Source organism: Dermacentor variabilis, chromosome 4, assembly GCF_050947875.1.
Source record: "Dermacentor variabilis isolate Ectoservices chromosome 4, ASM5094787v1, whole genome shotgun sequence".
Classification (NCBI taxonomy): domain Eukaryota; kingdom Metazoa; phylum Arthropoda; class Arachnida; order Ixodida; family Ixodidae; genus Dermacentor; species Dermacentor variabilis.
In genome coordinates, this window is record NC_134571.1 from 182,545,665 (window position 1) to 182,562,182 (window position 16,518).

The window sequence follows — 16,518 nt, forward strand, 5'->3', positions numbered from 1 at the left end:
AAAATAAAGCATACAAGGGACAGGTAAACATAGAATAAACGTGTGCAACCTCGCTAAGTATTGGCACTATGATCGAAGAGAAATATGTGCCACATTAGTGGCCAGCAAAAACATTTCTGGCACAAAGCGCATGCACTTATATGGCAGAGGTTACCAGATGAAGTTTTAAGCATGGGGCGGGTAATGTAGATAAATTGTACAAGAAATATTTTTGTGTTCCATATTCTAAGACAGCAGCTAATATGATAACGTCATATACAGCGCATGGATGTTCCCGACTGAGAGTACAGTGTTTTTAAAGAGGTGTCGTATATTCTCATGTAGGAGCCGTAGGAGTAGCAGCTTTCGTTATATTTCACGTGGTTATTCATGTATGGGCTCCACCCCAATGTTTCTAAGTGTGACTTCTCGGGGTTCTCCAGCAATATCCTGCCTGGTCTCAAACCAGTGCAAGGCATATTATAATTCCTATTCGGTTGGCCCCTTCACGAAAATAGTTTCCTGGCACTGTGTGTAGCAAATGAGTATAAAACTGTCAGGAGCATTGGCATTAGAATCTTTCGCATCAAATTTCTTCTCATATATAACTTTTCAATCCCATTGCGGTAACTATGCCATACTTATGAGGAGCAGCTTGCATAATTACATGAAAAATTAATGTGACTCCTTGAATATGCAATCTAACTAAAGTATAGCATGGCTTCAGATGTGAACCAAAAGTCAGTTGTGATGAATATGATGCATCAAAGGTGACACACGCATAAGAACAGGCAGGGCAGTGCACGAAAAAGACAAACAAAGAAGCAAAGCGTAAATTTATAATGGCACCATCCTGTTTCACATATCCCTACCGTGCACGTGGATTTAGCATTCCACTATGCATATACTTGCACAATGAACTAAATACCTATAACCAAAACATTTATTTCTACCGAAGTGGTTAACATGCACTGAAGTAAGAAAATTAAATTATCGCACTTCACAGAATCTTCGTCTCAAAACAAGTACATATGTGTGTAGGAAGAATTATACATCTCCTGACTCTGCACGCTATTTTAAGTCTAGAAATTTACCATGTAACAAATGTTTTAATTTTATTTTGCCTTATACAATTATGTCTACAGAAGCCACGAAACTACGGGGATCTTGCTTAACACTATATGTTCACATCCGGCAATTGATGAACAAGTGTTCCACTCAGATGCTCTCAGTTCTTTGCATTGAAGGCATCTCTACCTCCTCTAGAATACTTGGATGGCAAGTAGATTGGGTCACCCTAATCAAAATATCAAATACCTGCCCGACTATTTCACATCTGACTATTTCACAGAAGGAGAAACCACAATTTTACATTTTCAAAATAATTTTCAATTTCAAGTGACTCTCCGGCTTCTAATACGTAAGGTGCGCACCACGGTGTACACAGTTAAAGGCCTGAATTGCTCCTTGCTTTCGCTTCGGGAGGGAAGAGCGGGTCTAATGAACTGGTTTATTGAGCATGCGCGTAAACGATAATGATTTCTTAAACATGGGACTCTCTTCTCACAATGCTTCCCCTTTCTGGAACCTAAAACGAAGCCATAATTCTAAACTTGGGTGTAAAAAATAGATAAAAGGGAAGACAGGAAAATCTGCCTCCTTCATGTCAGCATTTAAAATACAGGATCACAGTAGTTTGTATTTGCGCCTTGCGTTCACGTGCGGTTAAATGTCAGCTTTTAAAGAGGTTAAATGCATGTAAGCACCTTACCAAGCATGAGCTTTTGCTTTTTATAGTGATCACAGTCACCGTGCACATTGGAAGTATGTATCATATCACTAAGCAAATATGCAATTTCATTGCGCCACTATTTTTTTATCCCATGGATATATCTGTTGCAGCTAGACAAAAAGCAGTCACTTCTCACAACTAATCTACTTTTTCTAAAACATATTGTAGCTTTTGAATGGCACTTGCTCCTATGTGTTTGTCTCCAGAGAGCATCCTTAATTTTGATTTTCCCATCGAAGACATCACATAAATATACCTTGTTAAGACGATTGCCTAGAGCACATGACAATTTTCGTCTTGGTGTGATATACTGCGTTCTTCTTTTGTTGACATTTAGTCAAATGGTGCACCCAATATACCCACATTCTAGTTTTCTTGTCCGAATCGCATGGCAATGTATTTTGATTCTTTGGCGTGCGCTCCTCTGCACTATGTGAAGTCGCGCTTGGCTGGCTCTTTGGCATGCTTGGGTCCTTGGAGCGGCCTTCTTGCGTTATATAAAGCGGGTGCCTGAAAAATATCATGTGCAAAGGTAAACACGAGGACATGGTCTAAAACAACATCAAGACAGTCAAGGCCATCGCACTAAAAGGAAGTCTTAGCTCTTAGTCTTCCTACTGAAATGCATGCGTAACATCTAGATGACTGCAGCAGTGAACTCTTGAGCTAACTTCAATTTTTAGATTTAAACAGAAAAGAAAGAACCGACAGTTCATCCTCTTGCTGCACCAATGTTAAAATACTGCTTGGAGTAAATAGAATATTGGTCATTGTCAGATGTCATAAGTCTGTCAATATTCTGGCGTGTCACAAACACCACTTATGACGCATCCTCAGCACGTGCCCAGTGTGCCCCCCACATAATCTCTGCTTGTGCCACTGCTCAAGCCATAATTTGAGGATCATATCTGCAAACATGATGCTCAGTAGCGATGAAAATATGGTCATCCAGCTCAATGGACACGACTGGGTGTGCCTATAAGAAAGCGCGACAAGGCTTGTTATGGCAAGCTTACACACATTTCAATAAAAAAAAAGTTCACTGCGGCCTGCATCTAAGCTTACAAAAAGGCATGAACTTATTTTAATTGATGAGGTGCGCCATGGAGTTCATTTTTGACAGACTCGACTACTGCTGCAGTTTGAAATCTAGCATTTTACATTCTTGAAGGCATGTAAATTGTGCAGTTAGGCCGCATTTATTAGTTTATTAGACCAACTGTTTCTTTTGTGTACGACAGACGACTGGTAATGCGGAATTCAAGCAAAGTTTTATTTTGATACTTTATTTCTCCACTACAAATATTAAAGCGATATACACATTTTGATCTGCGATACAGTAGCAAGATGCACACATTGCATTTGTAACCCCAAGATCAAGGCATGTCCAAAAGGATAAGCGTATGCTAAGTGCCCCTCCATTTTTATTCCACACAGCAGCAGCCGTTACATTAGATGCCGATGCATAACTCCCTGCTTGACAATTCACCAAGGTCGTAGACATAAGCACCCTTTCACATCCGAACCGTGCTCGAAAACCGAAACAGGAGACATAAAATGCGACATATAGTCACATCATTTCATTACATGAGCAAAAACCGTTCAATCTTAGGGCTAAACACCATAAGAGCGATTTAGTGAGCGATGGCGACGAGCGAGGGCTTCGAGTGACAATCTCTTGAACACATCGCTTGGGTCTGGAAACCTAGAAATTGTCGCTCGTCCCCCGAAAATGCTGTCAGCGACTAGCTAATAGCGCGAAGCCGGAACTGGATGTACATCGCTCAAATGCTACCGATTGTCGCGCGGGACGAGCAAACGACTGAATTTTTATACGTGCAAGAATAAGAACCTACTGCAAGGCCTTGTGAAATATTTTATGCAACTTTTTTATAGGAAAATACAACAAGTTTTAATTACTAAAACACACATCACGCTAGATTCGAGGCGTATTTGCAGCCCTCATACCTACAACACCGGGGAGACGTCGCTCAATATTGTAGCTCGCACGGAGTACGACTTGTAGGCGACGAGCGAACCCAAGAGCCATCTCCATCGCATCGCTTGTAGCTGTCGCGCACAAGATCGCTTATATGGGGTTTATACTTTATTCAGCAGAAAACATGGCTTCCTCATGCGTTTTCAGTAAGTTCGAGATAACGCGCTCAATTGACCTTTTACAGCATGCAGCTGAATGCATGCGACAAAGTTCTAACTAGCACTGGAGCTGCACTGCAGTGGTCCCCGATTACCCATGGGTGAGACACCGTCAAGAACGCGGCTTGTTTATAACGAAAGGATGCCGCCAGCAAATTGACGCCCTCTCTTATGTGACTCCTTATTTCAACATCGTTCCGTACACAGTAGACTGCCAAAGTAAATAAATTAAAGCTCAAAAAACGCACGCTATGCACGCTCCGCATAGACTCGGAATCGTGGTCTGGTCAACAAACCATTTTAATCGTCCTCTCGCCTCCCGTTTTATTCAACATACCATGGTTCTGGCAGCGCTTGCGATTTTAATAGCTCTTAAGGATAGCGGCAAGAAATAAAATCACATGCAGGTATCGCGACGACTGGCTTTTTCGATTGACATCGAGAGACACAGCGTGCTTGCTTAGTCCGTTGCCAACCGCATCGTCTAAGCGCTCCTACGACTTACTGGCGATAGCATGTCATATACGCAGAATGTGCAGCTAAGTTAGAATTTCACGGCACTGAGCATTATTGGAGAGTGGAACAACGCTCTGAAAAGTAAATCGGCCGCTTCACTCCTGCGATACCCTCCCTAGATTTTGGAGTGCACCCATAGGGTGACAGCATAGGCGCAGGAAGGAGATGCGCACTCGGTCATCGTGCTATTGGAACGAATAATTAGCACGTCGCGTTGCGCAACGCGACAAATGGAGAGGACTTATGCAATAAAAACAAGACACGACACCTCAGCGCAACAGTGTTGATTATTCTGAACCAACTAGCCCATGGGAAATTTTCCTCTTGGAATGAAGTTCATTCAAGGAAAATATAGTGTTGGATAATGTGGCAGTGTTCCCCAGAAAGAAACTCAGGAAATTGGCTCATCACATTTTAGATGCTCCGTGTCCTATCACCCCGACGGAAATTCACTGGCTGGAAAACGCATAAGGGACCTAAACACGTTCATCTCACTTTACCACAACTTCTGTGGTTTATACATGGCGCGTTATAAGCTGCCGTCGAGCGACATAATTACTCCCAGACGACTGGTTTAGCACGCAGTTCAATTTTGCTGCATTCGGTCCACTATCACGTTTACCGGCAGATTGCACCTTTTGCATTATTAAAGTCGGCTTCCCGAAACAGCAGAACACACAGCAGCAGCTTGCATGCTACCAGTCCACCATGAAAAAAGTTGCCACCGACAACGCGCCACGAGTGTGCTCGTAATTGGGCCAAAACGGAAAGTTAATGTTTCGAGTAGGACCTTACACAGTGGTCAAAACAGTTAGCCAACAAGGCGTCACGAAGGCAAGCTATTGTTTGGCTTACAACGGTGACATCGAAATAACGACATTTGCAAACATTGTGCCTCATCATCTCAGGATAGATGAAAATAAGGGTCCCGAACTATGTGAGGTATCGCAAAAAAAGGGAGACGAAATGCGTCAGTGAGGGTAGAGTAAGAATAAAAATGGAGGGGTAATCAGAAGAGTGTAAATAAAATTTGCAATAAAAATTATTTCACATTATTGAGACAGTTCAATGGACAGGCAAAAGTTACTGCCTACTAAGCGATATTTAGGTTTCAATAAATAGGATTCCTTGTTATTAATGAGGTTACCATTCTTTGGGAAACTAGTTTGCGGTAGGTTTGCATATCTGTTTGCCCGTATCTAACCTTTTTCTTGGCAACTAGCATCACGTCGCAGTCAACGGTATAAGAAGCCGAGCATCGCGCTGCGTCGCTGAGGATACCTCGTTTGAAATCAAACCGTTTGGCTAACATGATCCATTCGGTCTGACCGGGTTTCTACCATTCCTAATGAACCTATTTCACAACATATTTAGTCACTTGCTGTGTGCCACTAGAAATATACTCTTCAACGAACATCTTTGACACCAGTTTTGGTTGCAGGGTGTGTGCCACCGATTATGTGCCATGGTTAGGCCACAAAAAAGAATTTAAAATTTCGCTAATGCTGGAGAAATCAAACCCGTGTCGCTTATATGCGGACTGTCTTGTTTGAGTCTATATACCGACGCGCGCGAGCTGCCAACTTCGCGGCGGTGGGGCTAGGTGGCACAGCGTCTTCAGCACGAACAGTGAAAGAGGTACCCGGCTGTAGTACACACCGCATCCATGACCTGTTTCGGCGAGAGCCATGCAATGTGGCATTACATTGCTCCATTGCTAATTACATTGATGTGAACTGTGACCCCGAGATGGTTTCTTCAATAATTGTTTGCTTCACCACAGGCGCATGCAAATCATCTACATACCGGCATGCATTAGAAATGATCATTTTAGTTCCTTCGTAAGGTCATTAGGGGCTAATTTGATATACCTGGCATAAATCTGCTCATTACAATACGCTCTGATTCTATTATCCAACGTCTCACAGCTCTGTCGGAGGTTTCTTTTGACCCTGTCGTCGACAATTAAGAGGGTCCTGCAGCAGAGCTGCGTGAAAGAAAACGAAATGGACACGGATGAAAGTAATGGGCACACAAGCGGGGTGAAGGGAAGACAGTGCATTGGTACAATGATGTATTACAGGAGACCGATTGCTGCGTCAGACTGTAATGTTACAAAGTCATTCTACAGTGCCTTCGCTCCTGTGACACTGCGCATGCCGTAATTAAACAGCGGTGTTCAGTATATATGTAAGAATAGGGTCGGGATAGTTGGTTAGACATGAATAATCTAACAGCTTGAAGACAGAGCTTACATAGATGACCATTGTGAGAACACGGAGGTCTAACCTTCTCGGTAATATTTTAATGTTATAACGACAATTTATTGTAATTAGCCTTTCTTATCTATTTTATCCTCAGGCTTTAGTCATTGCAGAAGGAAGTGACATATTACAGTGAAAATTTTGAGCACTTGACACAACAGCCAAGATAAACAATTGGCACGTTTGCGCATGAGTACATCTGGACCAAACCAACAAAAATAAAAGTACCAGTGTAGCAGTGCGCGCTCGGGATTCAGAAGTGAAAAACAAGGCCATTCAGAAGCACAAATAAAGAAGAAATGAAATAACACCATCGAACATGTTTATGCATGTTAATACAAAAACTTGTCAAATGAGATGTATGCATGATAGAAGTTAGTGCTCCTGATACCTAATCTCATTCAGAAGTAGCTCTAAGCGAAATTTCTCGAGAATAAGTGACAATTTTACATCAATTTTTGTAAGTAGTCAAGTGTCGATGATATGAATGAAGGACGTTCAATGAGCAATTCTCGCACATGATTATTTTGATAATAATTTTATGGGAAATACGAAGTCCGGCTGTTTTACTCCGGAAGGTAATTTCTGGAACATTAAGCTGTGACTTGATCAAGATAACACTGGCCCTGCGGCTATAATTTGATATCGTGAACCAAATGGAAAGATTCCGACACGCTTTTAGTTCCAATGTTATTGTTGTGCCACCGAAATGTTAAATATTCAAGTGTCGGACAAATTTAAGTTTTCTACAGAAGTTTTTGAGCGATAGGGGTTCCATACCGAAATTTATTCTGAAGTGAAAATGTGCGCGCTTTGCGTTGGCGATGATGTACTCGACGTGATAGTTCCATGTCAGGTTGCCGGGGACATGGAAATCGAGATACTTGTAAAAAGAAAACGGCTCAAGAGACACGTTATGAAGGGTATGGTGTGGACATGTGTTAATAAGGGGCGTAAAACGGGCCTTGAGTTGCATTCAGAAATGTTTAATTTCATGTCCCGTGTTTTCCAGAAGGCAAGTATGGGCGCTATAATGTAAAACTATTCTAAACTTTTCTGCTCCAATACTGAAATCAGCCCGTTGCGATTGGTGAAAAACTTTTTGGACCACCCCCACTTCACCTCTCTATCATGCGACGTCACGAAAATCGCGATAGCTCTCCATATGATATGACGTGTACACACTGACTATGTATGATTTTACCGAACAAAAGAAAAATAGTTTTTTCTGATTCGACGCCTTTTCGCCATTAGCGCTCGGCTATTGGTCAAAAGTTGTCGGGCTGCTGTCACTTCACTTGCCTGTCACGCGATGTCACAAAACCGCAACAACTCCCTGCATCAAAGTAACGTGTACGCGTTAAAAATGCATTAATATACCGAACAGACCTGAATTTTCTTCTGAATAGCCGCAGGCTGCCCCGCTCCGAAAGGAATAAAAGATGGCTGCCGCCGGTCGCTCACGCACTGGCTACTCGCACCTGCTGGAGAGCTTGGGTTTATTTGCGTATTATAGTTCTTTTTGCGTGGCCGTGTAATGTTTTCTAGCACTTGCGGCACGCTTAAAACCTCTTTCTGCCAAGTCTTCTTTTCTGAGGATCCGTTTTAGCGTCCTTCTTAAGCTCCGTTGCATGCCGCCGCAATTGTCGAAGAACCACCGTAAGCTAAGTAAGGGAAAGGGGACCAATCGCAGACGCCGGCACCACCCTCCTCATCCGGTAATCAATTTTCCGTGTAGTGGCTGGGCCCCATTGAAGCGATCTCCACTTGAGCGTGCTTCTCGCCTCTGGTGAGCAAATTAGATAAGACAAGCCGCTGAGTTTGGGCAATGTTATTCGTTTTTCGAGCAAACAAAAGTGACCTCCTATGAACGAGATGACCATTTGATTGGTGTGTTGAGACAACCCTGCGGGTGACCGCCCGATGCTTGCGGCGGCGGTTACGCAAATCTGACGTCAGGAGATTGGAATAAAAACATGTTGGAATAGCTTTACGTTATAGGGCCCTATATTAGGTCTATTTGAAGAGGGGCAACGTAGTTTTATTAACTAATTTAGAGTAAATCATGCAGTCATCTCCGAACGGGAATTTATTTAGTCAGATCTTAGCAGGTTAGTCATCGGTAAAGATTAGAAAAAAATGGGGCGCGCCAGACAAATTTCTGTGGAACAGGAGAGAACAGCGACTGGTCAGTGTAATCACTATCCTTAGCGTCTACCTAATTGATCAAGCGTAAAAAGTAATAAGTGATGTAGGAATGCAGAGTCGACTAACAGGTGCCGGGCATTAGCAAAGACAAGAATCTGCGTATAGGAAAACAGTTTTGTGGAGGACGTGTTGTGAGGCTGCCAAAAACTGATAGCCCTCAAGAATGTTGACAAAGTGGGTGGAAATATTGTGTTCGAAAAATTCACATCGAATAGATGTTAGCGAGAGTGGTCGGAAATGTGAGGGAATGTGTGTTACCCCAGACGTTTGCTCAAAGACAACTTTCCCTGTCACCTAGTTATCCAGAATGTTTGAACGATGTATAAAGATGGTGGAAATGTGCATATCAATATGATGGAGTAGTATTCCACAGCATTTGTTTTGCAGAATTTCCTGGTGACACTTGCCATGTCACATGACGATAAGTATTTAAGGTTGTTGATGACGCCCCAAACATTTTCAGAACCGATAACAATGGCGTCAATGTATAATTGAACGGGTAACGGCATGAAGTGGTTACTGCAGTACCTACAAGACGAGCAAACGCTCTTATAAATGGGAAGTTTAAGACAGACGCATACTCTGCTTAAGGTACGAGGTCCAGATTCGGTTCTTTTACAAAAGTGCTATTGTGCAGCGTTCGTTGTCTCGTAGAGCACTCTAAAGCCTTTTCAAATAGGTTAGGCATAGGTAGAAGTGGTTTGATTAAAAAGGAAAACTTTTGCTTGTTTTATTTCAAATAAGTAAGAAGACTTCATAGCTTCTAGGCTGACCAACGTTTATCAGACCGAGCGTTGACAGCAGCGCTCAAGAATCGGTTTTTTACGTTAGAAATATGTTTCATATGTGCGTTGTACCACAGGGGGCTCGTATTAGAAAAAAATTCTTGATAGCGATGCATTTAGCTTTCAGTTCTCGAATATTACCTTGGAACAAGAACTCATCTAAAGGAGTTGTTAAATATGTGTAGTTGTTTGGTGGCGCCCTTCAAGCGCGAGACTTGTGCACGAGAGATTGGTCTGGGCACGAGACAGATAGATCTGGGCGGGCCCTTAGAGCATCAGCACTAGCAACGTGCGTACCAATTCGACAGGCTGAGATTGCAACAGATTTTGGCGACGAGGGTAACACTCCATAAGGTAAAATGTGCCAAAGTACGGTTCCCTCGACCCGTTAGATCCACACTGTGGTCCCTGCCAAGCGTACCCGGATCGCATGCAGGAATTCTTTGTGGCGAATGAGGTGCCGGACCACAGGAAACGCATGGTCTTGCTCAGCTGCTGCGGCTCACGCACCTAATCGATTCTCTGCAGCCTCTTCGCACCGAATAAGCCGACTCAAACTACACTTGAAAGCTGCCTGAAGATGCTGTAGTATGGTAACCAGCTGGGCGAGTCGGTATGTCTGCATTAATATGAATTACCGCGCGCGGTTTTTTTCTTTCTTTGGCCTGCTTGAATGCAATAAACATTTGGTCGCTCGTGTTTCCTCTCTCTTCTCTGTCCAGTAGTAATAACTATTTAGAACTAATTCAAGGAGAGACAAGTAGACTTCAATAGAGTGTTGAGCATTGTGTTTAGATAGCGTTTGTTTAATCGAAGATAAGCCATCAGGGATAGGAATGTTGGTGTATAGGGCCGTGACGTCTAGTGTAGCTAGAATTAGGTTTTGGCTTAGTGTGTCTTTAGTATTAATTTCCTCCATATTTCTCAGTAGGTGGGGCCTATGTTGTACAAATGACGGAAGTGTTTTTGGAAAGTCACCAAGGAAGTGGTTAAGGAATGTGGAGATGCTCTCTGTTGGGGTTTTGTTCTTTGATACTATCGGACGCCCTGGGATATTAGCGGTGTATAGTGCCGTGCATGGAAAGTTATGAATTTTTGGAAGGAGGTAGAAGCGCCCGGTACTTTTGTTGCTTGTTTTAAGAAATTTGTATTCGGAAATTTGTATTTAAGAAATTTGTTGCCAATTCATCAGCTACAGGTGAGTTCAGCCTGTTGGTAATTGTCAGTGTGCACTAGCCTAAAGTCGGATCGTTATCTAGCTTACGGTGATGTTCTGCGTTGTTTAGTTGTCTGTAAACCCCATGGTTGTATTTTTCTACTGGCCAATTAACTATACAGTAGAATCTCGATAAACGGAAATCGCTTAAACGGAATTGCCACTTAAACGGTACAGTCGCCTGCAGTTTGGTTGGTTTTGTATCCACGTAAGATAAAATACTTTCGGTAATCGGAACTAAAATTTCCGCGTCGCCGTGTAAACGGAACCGAAAATGAAACTTCTTGGAAGACCCATTGTCAGTTTTTTCCAGTTCCGGCTGTTTCTTGTTTTTAGTCGTAAGCCTCACCTCTTTGGTAGTCAGCCATGTTTGCGCAACGACGGAGCAGTTCTTGTGTTGTGTTAGCGCAGTTCTTATTCTAGTCGTTCGTCAGTTCAAGTAGCCGAGGTTACAGGGCTTACCCCCACCGCCTCGTTCGTGCCCTCGTGGTACCATTCGTGCGTCATATCCGCATTGGCGTTTTCTAACATCGGTGGCTTGTACGCGCTCGCGCAGTTGAGGCCTAGCCTCTCTTGTTTCAATGGCGGCACAGGAGCGTGCACACCATGCGCTTACGTTAGGAAAGAAGATGGACATTATTCTTATTTATTTTATTTATTCAAATACCCTAAAGGCCCAGCAGGCATTACATAGGGGGGGAACAACAGTTAGTACAAAGCAACGCAGTACTATGATGTGTACAGAAGTCGCTCACCATTAACAGCATGTTGAAGAGAAAAACCAAATATAAAGATACATATCAACAATAATCAACAAACATTCAATTGTTACAGAGAGTAGCGTTATCTATATATACACACATGTAAGAAGTCAGGAGAGGGGAAGAATGAAGGTTACAGCTCAAGGTGACATTTCAGGCTGGTTACAAACGCTTCGTAATCAATGACAGATGCAATGGTGCCTGGCAGAAGATTCCATTGACGGATGGCTAGAACGAGCGGGGAATGAAAGAAGAGGTTTGTGCCAGCAAAGATGGGTTCGACTTTGAGTTGGTGGTCAATGCGTGGGAATATGCGATGCGCTGGCGTGAGACGGGATATAGCAAAGAAAGAGTGGCTGTGATACAATTTGTGGAAAAAGGACAGTAGGAAAAGCATTCTACGTCTTTCAAGAGGAGGTAATTTGAGAGCTTTCTTTATTTCAGTGACGCTTGCCGTACGCGAGTAGTTCTTCGATATGAATCGAGAGGCTTTATTTTGAAGAGATTCTAATTTTGTTATTAAGTATGCTTGGCATGGGTTCCAAATCAAAGAGGCGTAATCCAACTGCGAGCGCACTAATGTAGTGTATGCTAAATACTTAGTGTCGGCATTAGCTGAACGCAGATTTCGTCTGAGAAATCCGAGTGTTTTAGAAGCCTTGTTAATGACCGTATCTATGTGAATGTTCCATGAAAGGTCGGATGCTAAATGGATCCCCAAATATTTTATGACCTGCACCGATTCTACAGTCATGCCGTTTAGAATGCAATGGCAAGGTTCTGGGTCAGTTTTTGTGGTAAATGTCACGACTTTTGTTTTCGAGGTATTAATTTCCATTTGCCATTGTGTGCACCAATCGTTAATCTTGTCTAAGTCCGATTGTAGTTGAAGTGAATCAGAAGGTTCAATTATTTGCCTGTATATCACGCAATCATCTGCAAACAATCTGACCGTAGAACTCAGGTTATTGCTTATGTCATTAATATAAACTAAGAATAAGATAGGTCCAAGTACAGACCCCTGTGGTACTCCAGATTTAACGTGGGAGAGGGTTGATGAATGACCATTAACAAAGACTGATTGGTAGCGATTGGCCAAAAAATTGTTAATCCAAAAAATAACCTTCGAATTAATGTTCAGATTGTCAAGATTTCTAATTAGACGTTTGTGTGGAACTTTGTCGAACGCTTTGGCGAAATCTACAAATACGGCATCTATTTTAGAGTGAGAATGAACAGCACGATTAAGGTCAGTAATTAATTCGAACAGTTGCGTTTCGCAAGATCGACCGTGAAGAAAGCCGTGCTGATTCGAAAAAAGAAATTATGCTTCGTCAGATAGCTCATGATGGCCGATGAGATTATGTGTTCTAGTAATTTGTAGCTGGTGTTGGTTAGCGAAATTGGTCTGTAATTTGATGGGTTAGAGGCATCACCAGATTTGAAAACGGGTATGACACGCGCAATTTTCCAGTCGTTTGGGACACAGCCCGTATCTATAGATTGCTGAAAAATTGCGGCTAAGATTGGGCTTATTACAGGCTTTGCTATTTTTAGCAATTTAGGACATATTCCATCGGGGCCAGGTGCCGAGTTAATAGGGAGACGGTCTATGGCAGAATATATGCCTTCTGGCGTGACAGTTATGTCAGGCATAGTTTGGCACAGCGTTGGAAATTGTAGGTCAGTAGGTAAGGGGCCTTCATGGGTGAATACTGAGCAGAAAAATTGGTTAAATTCCTCTGCTACTTCAAGGGAAGTAAGAAGATTACCTTCTTTAATTATGCATACCGAGGAGTTTGAACTGTAAGTTGGATTAACAACCCGCCAAAATTTTTTAGGATTGTTTTTTAACATGTGTGAAAGGTCACTGTTATAAAACTTGTCCTTTGCTGATTCAATTTCACTTTTGCACAGTTGCTCATGTGTGCGGTAGTTGTTCCAATCGTGTTCAGATGCTGTCAGTTTAGCTTTTGCGTACAACCGTTTCTTTTTGTTTATGCATTGTTTCACATGTCTTGTGAACCATGTGCTTTCTGTAGATGTGGTAATGGTGGCCTTAGGCACGTGTTTATCTTTCAGCAGAGTTAGTTTATCACGAATTAGGAACCAGTTCTCATTTGCATCTCGCATATTGAAAGAGTGAAAAATATCTGTACAGAATAATGATAGTTCATCAAGAAGAGCGTCAACATTCGCTCTGGTATAATCGAATATAACTTTTTTCTGTTTTTCTGGTTTATTCCTGACTACTGTATAATCGCACTGCAGTATCATGTGGTCACTGATGCCAACTAAAACGTGTACAGATGTCTTCTCTGGTTCCGTTGTCAGTGCAAGATCTAAAAGCGAATGACCACGCGTAGGTGTGGAAACTATTTGGTGCAGATTGAAAAGTGTTAACACATCCAGAAAATTCTGGCATTCACGCTTTCTTGCGCCGTGAAGGGGCCTGCATGTTTTCCAATCAATATTCGGATAATTGAAGTCGCCGGCCAGGAATACTGGTGCGCGTGGAAATTTGTTCTGAATGTGAGTTAAAGATTCATTCAGGTGTTCAGGGAATTCCTCGGGTGAATCAGGTGGGCGATAACACACCCCAACGGCACAAGTTACAGACGGTGACAGACGTAATGCAATCCACAAAATTTCCAGGCACGATTCCGCATCAATAACAAACGCTTCCAAGCTTTTCCTTACAGCGATTATTACCCCACCACCGCGTGAAGTTATGCGGTCTTTCCTAAATAATAAAAACTGGCTGGACAAGGATAGTTCGGAATTATTAACATCGGGAGATAACCAAGTCTCTGATCCTAACACCAGGTCAGCTGAGCATGCTTCGACATAAGAACAGAAATGATCTTGCTTTGGAAGGAGGCTACGGAAATTTGTCACCAAAATTGACAACGTTGAAATTATCCCTTTATTTTTTAGTCAGTTGTCCTGAGAGGTCGCATCGCCTTCATGGGGAGTAGTCATTTCTTTTATACCGTTTTCTGAAAAAGCAGCCCTACCTGTAGAGTGGCGTTTGGGAAGAGCAGTCACTTCTCTAGTGGTGCAGTTGAATGAATACAGGGTACCATTAAGAAGAAGTTTATCGAAGAAGAGTTTATATTGCTCACCAGGATATCTGTTCTTTCGAGCAAAGTCTCTAAGCTGCTTCCTAATAAATTGCATTCTAGGTGAAAAGTCCTCTTCTAGCCAAACGGAAGCAGATTTAAGATCTTTCAGTTTGTGGGCATTTTTGAGAATGCAGGTCTTGTCTTTGAAATTTAAGAATTTCACAATTATTGGGCGGGTGTTGTTCTCCCTTCGTTCTCCTATTCTATGGGCTCGTTCGATTTCGCCAATTGACATTCCCAAGTTCGTGGTTACAAACTTTGTCACCACATCTTCGGTATCTTTCCATGTTTCCGTTGTCTGCTCAGCAATGCCTTTGAAGATCAAGTTATTTCTACGCATTCTATTATTGAGGTCATCAACAAGTTTTCTAGACTGTCGCGTTTGAGTTGTTTCTATGCTTTGAAGCCTGTCTTGAGATTCTTTCAGCATCGCGCCCAAGGTGTTGACTTCCTTAGAGATGTCAGTGACAGCGGCCGAGCTGTCTTCTAGCTTAGATAAGCGCCGTTTGATTTCGGTAACGCTCAGCTGTACATCTTTGATTTTTCCAAGAACTTCTTTTTGAAAATTTTCACTGACTAATCTCATTTCTTTAATTGCAGCGAGAACTTGATCAGATTTATCTGGGCCGGGATTTGTCTCAACGTCACCAGCACAGATTAGCAGGAGCCATATACAAGACACAGCTAAAGTCAGTCGAACGCCTACGCATATCCTAGTGGCAGCACAGCCTGGACGAAACCATACTGGTGAACATGATACAGTGTCCCTCCCAAATGGCACAAAACAACCTATTCGGACGCGGAATGTGCAAATATCAACACCCATCACAACAGAATTGACAGCTCAGAAAACTACAGTTGGGATTTGCGGCCAAGACAAATTTTTTTTTGCAGTAGCTATGTATTTGCGTCACACTCACCTAAGGGTGAAGAACAGAAGTATGAATAGGAGCAAGGTTCGGCCGCAAATCCCACTCGGCAGCTGATGTTCGGTCCTTTTTATAGCGATTCCGGGAGGGGGTGCCACCACTGCCAGCGATGGCGCTTGCGCTGTGGACTGTTTAACACATGCGATCAGTTGATGAACGGGCGGTGAACTGGTGATCCGGCAGTGATCCTAGTGAACACATGGCGGCAGGTAGCTGCCACGAACGGTCCGCAGTCAGCAGATCCGTGTAGATTGGCGTCCACGGCACAGTCGTTCCGTCAGCTAAGGGTGAAGAACAGAAGTATGAATAGGAGCAAGGTTCGGCCGCAAATCCCACTCGGCAGCTGATGTTCGGTCCTTTTTATAGCGATTCCGGGAGGGGGTGCCACCACTGGCAGCGATGGCGCTTGCGCTGTGGACTGTTTAACACATGCGATCAGTTGATGAACGGGCGGTGAACTGGTGATCCGGCAGTGATCCTAGTGAACACGTGGCGGCAGGTAGCTGCCACGAACGGTCCGCAGTCAGCAAATCCGTGTAGATTGGCGTCCACGGCACAGTCGTTCCGTCAGCTAAGGGTGAAGAACAGAAGTATGATTAGGAGCAAGGTTCGGCCGCAAATCCCACTCGGCAGCTGATGTTCGGTCCTTTTTATAGCGATTCCGGGAGGGGGTGCCACCACTGGCAGCGATGGCGCTTGCGCTGTGGACTGTTTAACACATGCGATCAGTTGATGAACGGGCGGTGAACTGGTGATCCGGCAGTGATCCTAGTGAACACGTGGCGG